The sequence below is a fragment of the Amphiura filiformis genome, chromosome 4 (genome assembly GCF_039555335.1).
Source record: "Amphiura filiformis chromosome 4, Afil_fr2py, whole genome shotgun sequence".
NCBI lineage: Eukaryota > Metazoa > Echinodermata > Ophiuroidea > Amphilepidida > Amphiuridae > Amphiura > Amphiura filiformis.
In genome coordinates, this window is record NC_092631.1 from 74,848,880 (window position 1) to 74,864,034 (window position 15,155).

The window sequence follows — 15,155 nt, forward strand, 5'->3', positions numbered from 1 at the left end:
ATCATAGCATATAGCAACGTGTCTATCGACACGTGTGTTTGCGATTTTACCCCGCAACAAGCAATATAAAAAGAAAAATCTTATGTACATTTACGTCTCAGTTTACAACAACCCATTTTTCAACATCACATTGAACCGTTATATTTATACTGATATCTGCCCACTTTGGATTGAAACACCGGAGGTCAGTGGGTGGGAACTAACTTTGTTCGATAAATAGATCGTTACAAGAGAAAGTCAACACGCTCGTGTCCGTCTTTGATGGGTAGTGTAAACACAATCACACGTGTTCATCAAAATTAGAGCACTGCCAGAGGTTGTTTCAATATTCCCAGCATGCCGTGTAGATTTTATAGTGCGTGATTTTAAAGGTGAAACGTTTTGTAGCTTGTTCAATGTTAATGGATGCCAAATGCAAAAATATAGAAAATGTCACTTATTTTTTCAACGTGTTGGGTGACAAATTTACCGCTGTAAAATCCAGAACTTATTTTTTTAGTATAGTGACCTTCTGTCGAAGAAAATAACACCCTTTTTATAAACGTTGCGTTTGTACCAAAGTGATGTGATAATATTGTTGAAAAAATAAACGTCGTGCTTAAAGTATGTACTATATAAACTGTCATGAATTGCAAAAGCGACACATTTAGTCCGATGATTATCAATCTACTTAATAATTCATTTTCCTTCAAAGACAAAATAATACGGTTCTTCTAGACGAGGTCCAATGTTCAGAGTTAACATCTTGCCAATACGGCTTGCACCAATGTACAAGATCGACGGACTAGACAGATTGAACACTTAACATAATGGCATGATGCATTAAGGTATTGTTCATTTTGTACAACGCTATGGAATGTTATAAGAATGCCGGAGACCAATGGCAAATGTTTCTGACTTCGTGGATCAAATAACCTACTTTCTGATTGTGATGAGCACTTAGTGAGTGATTGTAATCTTACGATGAATATTGTTCGAGAATGCATTTAGAATACTATTAATAGGATGTGGCCTAAATACATTAATAAGCAAACATGGTGAGCTAGTAGTCTTTTCAGGTTGGTTCTGGGTAACCGAGAAGTTGCTTTGAAAAATAAAAGAAGACTATAAAGAAGAACAAGAAAAACAAGACGAAGAATTATAATATTATGATAATAATAGAAGTACTCGATTACAGCAGAAATTCATACTCAGAAAAGCTCTTAATGCAAAGTAAAATATACAGCGCGTGCGAGCTAAAAACCTTGCTTCTTGAATAAACGTTTTAATGTACGCCATATGGCACGAAACACAGTCAATGCAAAATATTGAAAATTACAGATATATAATTGAAACAACTGTGTATAAAATGTAGGATGAGAAAATACAATAGGCAAATTATCCTGAAATCTAACATCCTGACAATATAACTGAAACTGAACATGTCTTGCTAAAATTGATATCGGGTTACAGCTCAGTCGCCTTTTCGCGTCTGGCCCCAAGGGGCCAGATGCATTAAGTGTCGGGATTAAATCCCCAGGGAGTTCCAGTGACACATTCTAGAAGTTATCTGTTATAACTCAGCTGAAGATGTGATCATTGATACTGAGACAGAGACTGAGGCAGAGATGGAATTTGACCAACCAGCCTTTTATGACTCTTTAGGGTAAGGCGGCTTATGGTGTCATAAATTTAGTAGGAAGAATTGTGGCCATAATAGGTTCATAGGTCAACGCTAGAAAGTACAATATAATAAATCAGAAGATTTACATGCAGCTTCAAAGTTACATGAATATAGTCATGTGTTGCCGTAATATTAATGTACTACATTATATTGCTGTAATTTTTAAATAATATTCCTCCAAACTTAATGCGATTATGATATGAAATAGTATAATTTGAAACTATTTTTTGTTCTCTAAAACCCAACGCAAATTGTATTGCACAAATTGTGAAACACGCTGGTAAAGTAATGCACTTCATTTCACAAAGTGATAATTGACATACTGAGATACGGTAGAGCATCTATGGATAGAGAAAGCAGAGATGGGTTTTGACCAGCCTGGATTTAGTATAAGACATTCACCTTTAGTAATGACTCTTTAGGGTAAGGTGGTTATGGTGTCATAAATTTAGTAGGAAGAATTGTGGCCATAATAGGTTCATAGGTCAAAGCTAGAAAGTACAATATAATAAATCAGAATTTATAACATATCAACCGCATGTGCGAGGAGGAGACACTGTTATACACATTGTAAATATTGATTCAATTATTTTCAACTTACCTATTTCAGTAATGGTATAACTGAAATAAGAGCTTTCTTAGATCTTCCATATGAACCAGTTGTGTTAAAGGCACTCCTTAACAAATAAGTTCTTTCAAAACAGTGGAAGTAAAATTCAAGTCCAAATAAAGTATCCAGGGAAATGAACATGCAGGGTCGAATGCCCTTCTATTAGGGTAAAGTACGGTAGTGTTGGTGTTAGAAAGTATGATCTAATGATCTGATTCAAAATAATATTTGCTTTAAACAATTTTTTTTAAACGAAATTTGTGTTTTTTAAAAACACCAACAATAATTGGTGCTTTTACATTTCACATTAATATCAAACATGGTTAAAGATTATAGGCATCACAAACAGAGCATGCAAATGGACAAGGCCTACATGAATTCATTGTTTTCTTTTCTCTTAACTTTTGTTTGTTTACAAAGTTGGAAACAATACCACAAAAGTAAGCCTTTAAACCTTACTATAATTGAAACTTTTCAAGAGGTCAGTCAAGGACAAGAAGGGCCCATAAATTTTCATTATTGTAGACAGTTTTCTTGTTCATTCATAACTGATTTAATGCACATAAAAATTCCTTTAAAAAAGGAAATGGGCTTATCAAAGAAAGGGCGCATGATGTAGGGTATTGTAATGTAAATGTTTGACATAAGTATTGGAATCAGTGAACTGGGATAAACAAGCAAGCACATGTAATATTTTACGATTTGAAAGGGTGAGATTAAAACACATTTTTAAAAAGTCATGAGAATAAACTAGTACTTGGATCCTGATTCTTCCAGTCTGTTTCCATGACCACAACGCATGCAATCTTTTCTCTGGACCAGACGCATCCCTTTTTAAAGGGATTTTTATTAAAGTAATATTCAAGCCAACTTATGTTATGGCGCTATTTTCTTAAGAACCATCTCTTAGAAATACCTTTCAGTATGAAACTATTTGTTATCGATATACTACGTGACTGCTTGTCCACGGTAGCAATCTACATAGTAGTCGCACCAGCTCTAGTACGGGAATCATTTCATGAAGTAAAGCTCAGTAATATTTTGTTGTCCGATGGGACTTTTTCAGATTTATAAATACGTTCATGATTGTGATTCTAGCATCCTCCTTTTAAAAATTGTTCAATAGATATCCACGAAAAAAGCTTATTTTCAAAATTTCAGTTGATTCGGATATTGAATTTGCGAGTTAAGCATAATTACATTACATTGCCCAATATGCCATTGGACACAATGTCAAACGACCGACTCTGCGCATAAGGGTTATGTTTCTGATGGTAGAAAATATCAACTTGGAGCAATTGGGGATGAGGCTGTAGATCACAAAATGCTCCTTTAAGTAGAGACAACAACTACAAGACAATATCAACCCTTAAGGAAAAATGCTCCTCAGAAATGGTTCTCCACCTGCAATTGGCAATTTAACAATTAAAACCAGTTGCAAACTGGCGTAATCAATAATGAATGACTGGAGGGTGAACTAGTAGACGTGGCTAACGCGCTCAGATTGGCTCACAATTCACATCACACCTCACGGCAGCTGGGTAACCTGTCTCTCAATCTAGTCAATAATATACATGTCAAGTTCTACTCGTTTCCTTCCTCTTTGCAACTATTTACACCAATTGTGACCTTAGGTAGATAGAATAGCATTATCTGATTATGTCACAACTCAACGAGCCTGTACCTTTACATGCTCTATAGCATGTGAGAAAATAAATTAAAATAGGAAAAACAATTAATTACGTTTTCTAATCATACAAGTTAAATTTACCCGCAAGAAAAATCACAATTTGGAAGACAATGACAAAGGTGGCGGCTTGTACTTTATGGAACTTTACAGAATTATAGTTTAATGAAGTAGATGCAGGGGTGCCTTTGTGTACACATCTAATGTTTTAATAATGGTACACCAGGTGTACCTCTGCAACGGTATGCCCACTGTAGAGGTACACCTGGTGTACCACCGTTTTGGAGTACCATCTGGTGATGCACCGGGTGTACCACCAGGTGGTACTCGGCGATGGTGGTACACCTTAATTGCGAAGTTGTATGTGTGTATAAGGTGCGCCTGTGTCCCGGGACAGTGAGCTGGGTGTTTGGGTGGGGTGCGTGGGGTAGGGGGCGATGTTTGATTTTAAAGTGACTCGCACGTCAAAGCTCACGCATCTCTGCATTGTAAGTTGTACCTCTTCTGTGTTAGAATAAATTCTGTCCCTGCGAAAGTAGTGCCAGCCTACTAGGAAGCGTATTCGGGTCACTGTATATATATACATTAGTAAAGGCAGTATAGTGGATTCAGCATCATATTTTTCTTATCAAAATTGTTCACATGTGTGTCGATAGACCATTGCTATCAAGGTTAATATTAGAGTGGATGTAGAGATCCGTGACCATAACGTCTAGATATAATATATATATACTTCTTTATATGGGCATATGTTAGTGCTTCTGCACATGATGTACCGTATCAAGGTGCTCTGCCAAATTAGCATTGTCTAACGCTGGATCTTGTTTCAACACTAAATTATTGCGCGGAATTTAATTAATTTTGATATAAAATGTGCTCAACATTGCGTAATTTTTTCTCATTAACTGAGACTGTTGATATTAGACCCAATGTTGGGTATTATTGTCCCTTTTTTTAAATCCACATTCAACCGCAAAAAAGGGTGGGAAAAGAAAGAAAGAATAGTAGCGCTACAACTAACGCAGCGACACAATGCGCTCATTTTGTACAAATGCGTTGTGCGTATTATAACTGAACAATTTATCAAATCTACGCATATTTCTACTATGCTAATCCTCAATGTCTACAAAACCCCCACCCTTACCAATATGCATCTAAAAATCAACTACACTAAGAATACGTAATGTGTCATGCTGAAACATTTTGTTGCAACATTCATAATATTCAATTTAATGATTTTCCAAAGTGCTTATGTTAAGGTCAAAGTTAGAAGCATATCGATTATCTTAAAACATTACCTTTGTGAATAATTTATCAATATCCTATTAATACGACTCATGAAACTCATTTGCTATCGTCATTTTCTGACATTTCCTTCGACGTTTTATTTTTTATCAATATCTGCTGTCTGCCTTAACATCAATTAATGTCTGTCAACGTTTCTATGATTTCCCCTTTCCATATTAACTCTCTGTCCTCTCTCTCTCTTCCTCTCTCTCTCCCTCTCTCTCTCTCTCTCTCTCTCTCTCTCTCTCTCTCTCTCTCTCTCTCTCTCGCTCTCTATCTCTAGTAACATCTCTCCTATAAAGCGTGTGTCTCTTTTTATTATCCATTTCGTCTCTGCATGGCTGAAATAAGTCTCTGTTTCTTTCTTTTAATTAGAATTATTTACAGACGTTAAAGCAAAGTCCATACAAAACCAATCTGCTGCGATAATTTAGTAACAAAACATACCCGACCTTGAAATCAATGGAGGTAATTTAGCCAATGTTAACGGTCTGATTGTATTTCAGATAATATTTAGTACCTGTAATTTAAATTGATAATTAACATTCACTTCTTACTATCATGTGCCTTGATTAATAAAATAAGGTACAGGTAAATTCATTTCTTTCAAGGTAATCGTCAGAAACGCATCGTTCCGCATTGATGATTGATCTGTGAACGGACATGAGCATACACTTAGTCAAAAAGGACAACAGCATTGTGTTCAACGAATTATATCAAACCAACGAGCAACTTCTGAAAAATTTACGAAGTAAAGCCATGCATTATATATTCAATTGCTTGTTGGTTTGTGCAGTTTAAATTTTGCATGTATATTATTATTATTCTAGCAGTAGTAGAAATAGCAGCAGTACCAGTATAGTATTCGGCAAGGGTCTTCAATGGTGTCCGAATGCTCTTCCTGATTTTCGTGTTTTCGTGTAATAAGAACTAGGTCACGCGTTGCTACGCAGCTTCATCTGCGAATGAGGTGCCGATGTAATGATGACATGATTGAATTAGCCAATCAGAACTCCACTTCCGTGTTGACGCTGTAAACAAATCGACAGACCGATGAAGAACCTTGCCTAAAACTATAAGATTATATCACATTGAGTAAAGAAAAGTCTCAGTGATCCAAAACAGGAATGACTACTTGTACTTAATGATCATCTTCGTGAGCATGAACTATGAATTTATAGTCATCTACTGTGATTGAAACAATTTATTCAGTAATGCACTGATTATGATTACAACCTGATCAGTTAAGTATCATAATATAATTATGACATTAAAGGCTCGCAAACAACATTTAACTAATACATGTTGCATGTCAGTTTTATCTAAGCGGACTACTTGGAATGTAATTTAGGATATTACCTACTAACTACCTATAAACTCACTCCGAGTATCAATCCCTAATTTAAGCTACATGAGACGTGTAAGTTCATTGATCGGTATTATACTAGAGCTTAAGTATCAGCGGTTGAGTCAATTCAATATCATGTTGATGAAAGGCAGTACGGAAACCAAACAGGTATGTTACCTAGTCACTGCCTGATAGATGTTTACCACCGGTTGGTATCAGAAGATGAACAATTTGACAATATTACTACGCTCATACTAACAGATTTCTCAAATGCATTCGTTGTTATCGACCACAACATTGCCATCTCTAACCTTCTGAGCATGGATGTATTACAATCTTTTACCCAGAGGTTTATTTATTTAATTTATGGGAAACAGCAAAGGGTCAAATACAACAATGCCTTTTCTAAATAAGCTGATGGGTGGGTTCCTTAAAGGACAATATCGGCTCCAATTACTCATAGTGTTATCAACAAGTGCCCACGAGAGTAAATACAAACACCTGTGGAAGTACTTTATGTCGATTATTTGACACTGGGTTTTATGAGGAGTTATGGCAATCCTTGTGAAATGTACAGAAGCAAGGACTCACTGCATTAATGGACAATAAGCAGCAAGTTAATGATCAATTTCTTTAAAAAATGGTCGTCAAAATTGTCCAATCTCGATGGTGTAAATATTTGATGAGTTCTTTACAGTAATAGAGTAGTAATATTATACATGACATCTTTATTACATGATACACATTACTGAGTTTATAAATATTAGTTCTAGGTAAAGTGTGAACATTATAATAAACGTCAAAATATTACAGCATTGCTTGGATGATGCCGATTTTAAGGATTTGTGTCATTCATTTAGTCACTTGCTTTCTTCAGCCTCTTTACTTCATACTTTTTCACTATACCATCTCCGTGTGTTCTCCGTGCATTCTATACAACAGGTGATTTAAAATCCTGAAATAATGTCCATTCCGTACCCTCAATCAAAACATGTATTCAAACAATGCATAGCGTAAATTCATTACTAAGGCAGATTTTATGCGGAAACAATAACTGTAATGTGAGCAGTATACAACATGTCCATTTAACGGGTTATGCCATTTTAAATCCACTTTCGAAAAGTTTTTTGATACATTCATTGATTTCTCAAAAATTAAAAATCGCAGTTTAACAAATAACGGTTCAAATGAAAGCCATTATTGGGGGCTAATTGTTGTATCACTATGATAGGCCTGACACCAATATAAACATTTGTTTCGGTGACCCAAGTTCATGGTCATTTCTGCTCACGCACTTTTTTACAGATGGCCTGGAATTTCATATTTCGGTTTCAGCGATTGCCCGAAAAAGGTGGTATGTTTTTGAAAAGCGTTTCCGCTTGGAATGTAGATAGTTATTGTTGCTATTACTCTTCGCGATTTTAATTTATGCCCTCTTTAGCCGACAATTTTCAATGCATTTTACACAATAGATACGTCGCTTGCATAAATACCGCTATTTTTAACAGTATCGTTTTTGTTAACCAACATAACATCAAAAAGAGTTCTCAAGACTTTGATGAGACCATAGATACCAAATCGGACTACATGTGATGAACAGATTTCACTAGAATCAAAAGAACCAGCGTAGGCCCTCTCAAAATGTACTTTTTAAAATATCGCGTTGTGATAAAAATGACTGCCTTTTCCTTGTTTTTATAACAAGGAAAAGCTTTACTTACCTCAAACTTCAAACGTAGTGCTGTCTCGGTGTCCGTTACTGGTTAGTATTATTCCGATTAAGCGATTTTCATGATTTAGGCCTACTTAGCCTACATTTGAGCAACTATTTGCCCACACCGTGTACGAATATATTCCAAATATGGCGCTGCATTCAGTATCACGCTAACGACAAGGTTATACTAAGATGTGTAAGACTTTCTGACACTATATTCACGGTTGTTCTAATGGCTATTCAAACTTATGACAAATTTGGCTGGTTTGCGTTGTTCAATACCATTTCACCTAGTCTTGGTACCAGCCGGTTTGTGCTCCTCCGTCACTAACGGTGACGGAGGAGCACAAACCGGCTGGTACCGAGATTACATTTCACCCTGATGTGACAGTGACGTCACATCCGGGGTCACGTCAGTATATAGCTGGTTTCCACAGAGGAGTAAGATATCTTACTCCTCTGTGCTGGTTTCATACTACCATGCCGGTTGCAATGAGCGGCGTGGCGCACGCGCATTGCAGACAAACGGACACAATCAAGACTTGTCATTGGTTGAAACGCTCTGCCGCTTGCCGGGTGTTCGTGATCGCGCGCCATTATCGTGATGATCGGGGATTCCTTTTTTGTGATGAAGGCACCAGCCGAAATGTCCGTTTTCCAGAATGCAATGAACATAACTCTGTACTCTCCCGGGGAGATGATGTATTTTGCGACACTCATGGCGGGAAAGAGATATGAAACGAATTTGATTAGGTGCAGCATCACTCGCTGGAGTTCGATGGCGCTGGTGTACATACGCACGCGCTTAAAGACACCGCATAGATGCGCGAGCGAAACAGCTGTTCACAACGCGTTGACATCACTGCCACATCGGGGTGAAAAATGGTATAGGTAATAGATGACTATGAAACCTCAAACTCGCCCCTCGATAAAGGTTGGCAATTGAAGCAGGCCTCAGTTTAGCGAACTTTGTCTAGTTTAATGCGATGCGAGTGCAAGCGCCGCTCAGACTGTGAAGGTTTCTGGATACCGAATATGGGTTTAGATTAGGCCTATATCATGTCCTCTAGGCCATATAATTTATTTTGGAAAGTCTAATCTCGGAGCCTATTCAATTGAGAAGGGACTGGATTTTGTCATAATAATATAAAAATTAATACTTAATGCCTCGCGATTTTTTTGATATCCAGCCATAGTATTTTAATTGATTAAATTGAACATAAAGCTATATCTTTACTAGCTTCATGCACTAATTTGCAGACCCGCCCGGCCTTCTACATGTAGTGAGTACCACATTAGATTGTGTTTACAAGAAATAATAAGCGCTGCCTCCTCGAAATTTCTTATGCCATCAGCTTTGATGATTAAATATTATCTACAACTCGGCACTGTGTGTTCAAGGCCTTTCTTTTATCTATTGACCTCAAAAGAAAGGATTAGAATGATCAGAATGCCGTCCCTGACCCCTTTCCACACATTAATAATGAGTCGGTAAGGGAACGTGCTACCGTTATACTTCAATGAGTACGTATGGCTACTACGCAGTTCAATGGCCTTATTGTGATCTGGCGGGAGTTTTAAAAGCACGGTCCCTGACTGCGTGGGCATATTTCCGGACAAGGAACAATAGAGACCAATTGCCTGGCAATGACGTCACATGTAATCCCAGTCTATAGTGTGATTAGAACATTATAGGCTGGTGGTCACTTATAGTACGATCAGTACGAAAAGTCCAATGCGATTATTAATGTATTTTCTAAAATTAAAAGAACCACTTTTTAGCGGGAATTTTTGTAAGTTACACAGCTGAAGTTGTGAAAGGGTTGAAAGACTACAATATTAAGGCTTAAACAAGAATTTCTTTGTTTGGTCGTTATTCCTATAGACTCATCCCTTAAGCATAAGTGTTATGTTGTAAGTCAATGTGAGACAGGTGTAAGTCGACATTCAGGTCTACGGGTTTATTGTGATGATAATGGTAACTATACAAATATACAACTTAGTTGACTTCCTTTCTCTATTATCTCTTTTCCTTTTGCCTCTTTATCCTCTTTTCTCTTTCTATGGATCTCTTAATACTCTCTTGCCATTTCACATATACTATCAGACTCCTTTCATTCATTCATTCATTCATTCATTCATTCATTCATTCATTCATTCATTCATTCATTCTTCCTTTCCCTCCACATTCTCTTTCGCACACACTCCTTTCTCTCGCCCATCTTACTCACATACGTTTTCTTTCTCTCACACATCTCTTTCTTTCCTACACACACACACCCACCCCTTCTTTCTCTCACCCATATCTCGCACACTCACTCCATCTTTTCAATCTTTTATTTTTCATCAATCTCATAAAGCATACAATGTAACAGCAGAGGTATATCATAATAGGGTCCACAACTTATAAGTTCCCCTAAATACTTTTCTAAATAAATCGAAAAATACTTGACAAAATGTAAATTTCTCACACTCACTCCATCTTTCTCTTTCTCTCTATTCCCAATTCCAGAAAAATACAACACTATTTTTTTAATAAAAAAAAACATTATCCTGTTTTGTCAAGTGAAACATAGCTAAATCCTAATCCTTTAGTTGGTTCTAACTAGCAATAAAAGTAAAACTTTATTATTTGGCCAATTTTTGGAAATAAGGGCCAAAAACATGCGATTTAAGGGTGTTCTCCTATGCTGTAACAATCTAGCCCGAAGACTTGTCTTAAGGTTAATTTCAATTTATGCATTCTACTTTTAGGCAAAGATATGTTTCATTTTTATAACCAATCATTTAATCAAAGTTACACAAAAGAGTGAGAATGAAGAGCAAAATATTGGCATATACTCAAGATTTTGCCTGCTTAGACTTGTTCTAAGTCTTTGATTTTTATAACTCGATTGTCAGAAAACATGTCAAAAATGCATGTTTTTGGCTCTTTTTTTCAAGAAATTAGCAAAATAGTGAACTTTTTCTCCAATTAGTACTTAATGAATGATTAGGTTTGAGCTACGTTATAATTTGTAGAACTTGATAATACTTTTTTAATCCCAAAAAATAAGTGCTGTATTTTGTGGAATGGAAATTAGTCTCTATTCTACTATGTCTACCCCCTTTTATTAATATTTTGTAATGAAGAGGTATCAACATAATTATATTTGAATATATGATTACTACTGAAATGTCAAACATTATCGGTATAATATAGAACGTGGTTGTCACTAATACATGATATGATTAAATCCTTGTTAAAATATTTTACCTTCATTTATTAACTACAACCTGAGATTACGTACATGTATAATATATTGTCTGCTGCGATATTATTTTATAAAAGCGGTTTTATGATAAATCCAGCTAGCAATACGTAGGCTAACGTATGCCTGCTAACACATAAATTGTTAAACCAAAAAACCATGAAGATTAGGAATGAAACGATGGAACTGTGGTAAACTAATTAAAACATATCCATAAAATTGTAATTCAGTCGCCATCTTCTTATATCCCATAACTCATAGCTCATAGTAAGTGGGTCAAAATTGCGTTATATTATTTTCTAGTTTTACTCGCGCCAAGGTAACCAAATAGCTCAAATGCGCAATTGGATCAACTGGAAAATAGGTAATACAAGGAATAAGTGATAAGATTGAAAAGATTGAAGAACAAGAACAGATAATGTAAGTAGCTGAAAACCTGAGAGTGGATTCGTCCTCATTAATTCACTTCGCAATGTATCCTCGTGCAACAGACTCAAACATCAGAAAGTCCATCATTGAGAGGAAATTGCGCTACTTTGGCCACATTGTAAGAAAGGATGGTGGAGTTGAGAAGCAGATTCTTCACGAAGCCGTGAAAGGTCATCGTGGAAGGGGACGTCCATCAACATCATGGACAAACGATGTGAAGAACGTTTCATCACACGAAATGTATGGTGTAAGACATTTGGCTTTTAATAGAAGTAGATGGCGTACTCTTGCGAAGACCATAGCAGCGCAATCCTGCGCCATCTGACCCGGAGAGAGAGAATGTATCTTAAAAAATCTTGCCGGTTCAAATGAAGGTTATAGACCTTACAGTATTAAAATTGATCTTAATCTTTACGTCCATTTTCTATTCTAACTACTCTTTGAAGACAATAACAAAATACATTAACTCTAATGCCTAGGACTAGGCGCCTTAAGGCTGGTTTAAAGAACCAGTTTTTTCATCCAAATACGTCCATTTAAACATAAAAGCTATAAAATAGTGATTGGTATAAACTAAAAGCAAAATGGCCGTTAGTATAATTGCGAGTGCGATATATGAATTAAGGCACTGAAGTACAAACACTGAAAATTGATAATGTTCTTTATACATATATGCACTAATGGGCATATCTGACGGCGAAGGGTAATCTAACTGAATTGTAAGTTTCGGGCATTGATTAAGAGAACTGGAAATAAAATGGAGTCTTTATCGAATACTACATTATCATAATGATTGAATATCCATTCTTACTGGCCTGTGTCACTGCTAAGTCCCAGCAGTGTCTGTATTTGTTAACGTCAGTAGGGTAACCAAAGGGCGGTCGTGCGTGTATATGATTTTATGAAATGCACCAATTGGTCAATTTTAGGCCAAACCAACAATCCCTGTGAACTAGAATCTTAAATTGACCAAATAAGAATATAAACACTTTTACATTTGACCTTATCTAATCAGTACTGTATTGCCGCTTTTATAATGTGTGATTCGCCATTCAATGAGCCCAATCATGCATGAAAGCACGTTTTGGGTTCAAAGTCTCAGTCAGTGTTTATGATACGGCCGTTGACGTGTGTCAAGACCCACTTCAATTGCATAAGTATTTTTGGTCAAAATAAGGTCAAATATATAGGTGAACTTACTGGTTTTTGAAGTATTTAATTGTTTTGGTTGGTGGGCAATAAGAAGATAATTATATTTGACGGCTTAGGCAGGTGTTTTGCTAACCAGCGATAGTTTTAAGACAGAATATGTTCATAAAACTTGCACTTTTTTACCTAATGGGACTTTAGGGGTTGAGGCTTAGGTTGGGGCTGAGGTTTAAACTTTAATGAAGAGGCTGTTATGGATTATTATTTATTCTATTATTTAATCTGTCAAATCACGGTTCGCAGATATCACAATCTCTCTTCGTGTTTATGCCCATTGGCCTCAAAATAGCCCATTGACCTATCACACGCTGACTGCTTAGACTCGATGAACATGGAGAACCAGTTGTTTTTATAACTGGGATATTGATCGATCGTTCGCGGTTTATAACATTAGATCGTTTGCCAGGACTTTAAAGGGTTAACAGCACATCTGGATTTATTCATAAAAGTGTTACACAAGCTCAGCATTTTATGGCAACATAATCCATGATAATAAAAGTATCCAACTCGCCAAGGTCCTGACCATCTAAAAGAACATGGTGATATGTAAGGACAAGGTTACCTGCCCAAATCCTAGTATAAACATTTAGTAATTGTTGGTATTAGTTCCTACACAAATCTGCCAGTTGACCAGGCCAACGCTTATGGACCTTTAAAGGTCCGTAACCCAATCGACAGCACCCCCATTTGTCTCATTGTTGATGAGTTTTTGATATCATAAATGGATCATATTTTCCTCATTATCATCCTGCAATGTGACGCTTCAAATTGATGTATTTCCGGAAAAATTTTGAAGAAAACAGCTTCCTGGTGGCTACCACTTTATCGAAATTTCACACTGCGCAGGTAATTCTGGGCAGTCAAAGAATAAAATCGGGATAAATTTGAAACGTGTCACCCCAGTACCAGGGCCAATACCAAATATTTAGCATGATATATCAAACTATAGATGGCGCTATAATGACATAAAAATAAAACAAAAATAAAGAAATACATATTAAAGAAAAATCATAAAAATGTGAAAGTGTTCATGATATACCGCAAAATAAAGATATAATAAAGCGAAATAAATAAAGAACATGCGCTATCTTGTCAAGGATGATAATGGGCGTAGTATGTGTAATTTTAATTAAGTAGTATGGATGCCCAGAGAATAGATAGTGATTGGGCAAAATGGGCCTTTGTATAATGACGAGTGAGATTTGTGAATTAAGACACTGACCTACAAACACTGAAAGTTTTAATTCGCTTTTTTATATACAGGAACTAACGGGCATATCTAACGACGAAGGGCAAGCTAGAGAATTGTAAGTTTCCGTGTAGATGAAAATAACTAGAATACAATGAAGCCTTTAGGTGGTTTGGTATGTGTATTAAATAACATTATTGGAGAGACAGCACATTAATGCAGAACTTTAGTATTTTAAAAAAAAAAATTCCAAACATTCTATTATAATTTTCTGATATACACACAAAGGACCTGTGCTTTTAATATCCGCGCCTAATCAATAATGGGTCTTTCACCATGCTCACATCATGTTAAACTACTGACTGTATCCCTGTAGGATTATTTTCTGACCAGGTGCTAAACAACTCAGTAAAGTGGATGCTTTTAAAGTGGATGCTTTTAGAGTACCCAATCAAGAGAGAGACAGAACATTAAAGACAAGTGTTAACTCTAACCATAATTGTTTTCTTCACACAGATTTTGAAATAATAAATACGAACAATTTCGCTGCATGGTTTTCGTATTATCTTCTTATTATGTCTTTGTCATTATTATTATTATTATTATTATTATTATTATTATTATTATTATTATTATTATTATTATTATTATTATTATTATTATTATTATTATTATTATTAATTAATTAATTAATTAGCAATATGTTCATCATACTAATTAATCACTCAAGTTTTGGAAAGTAACGTCGTGAATAAAGATAATTTGTCA

General features: G+C 35.9%; 1 protein-coding gene across 1 annotated transcript in view; it reads right to left on the minus strand.

Annotated features, from left to right (window-relative positions):
* The window catches only part of LOC140151410 (speract receptor-like), a 141,336-nt gene that overhangs the window by 123,019 nt on the left and 3,162 nt on the right, over positions 1-15,155 (minus strand). The gene's annotated exons all lie outside the window — the stretch shown is intronic.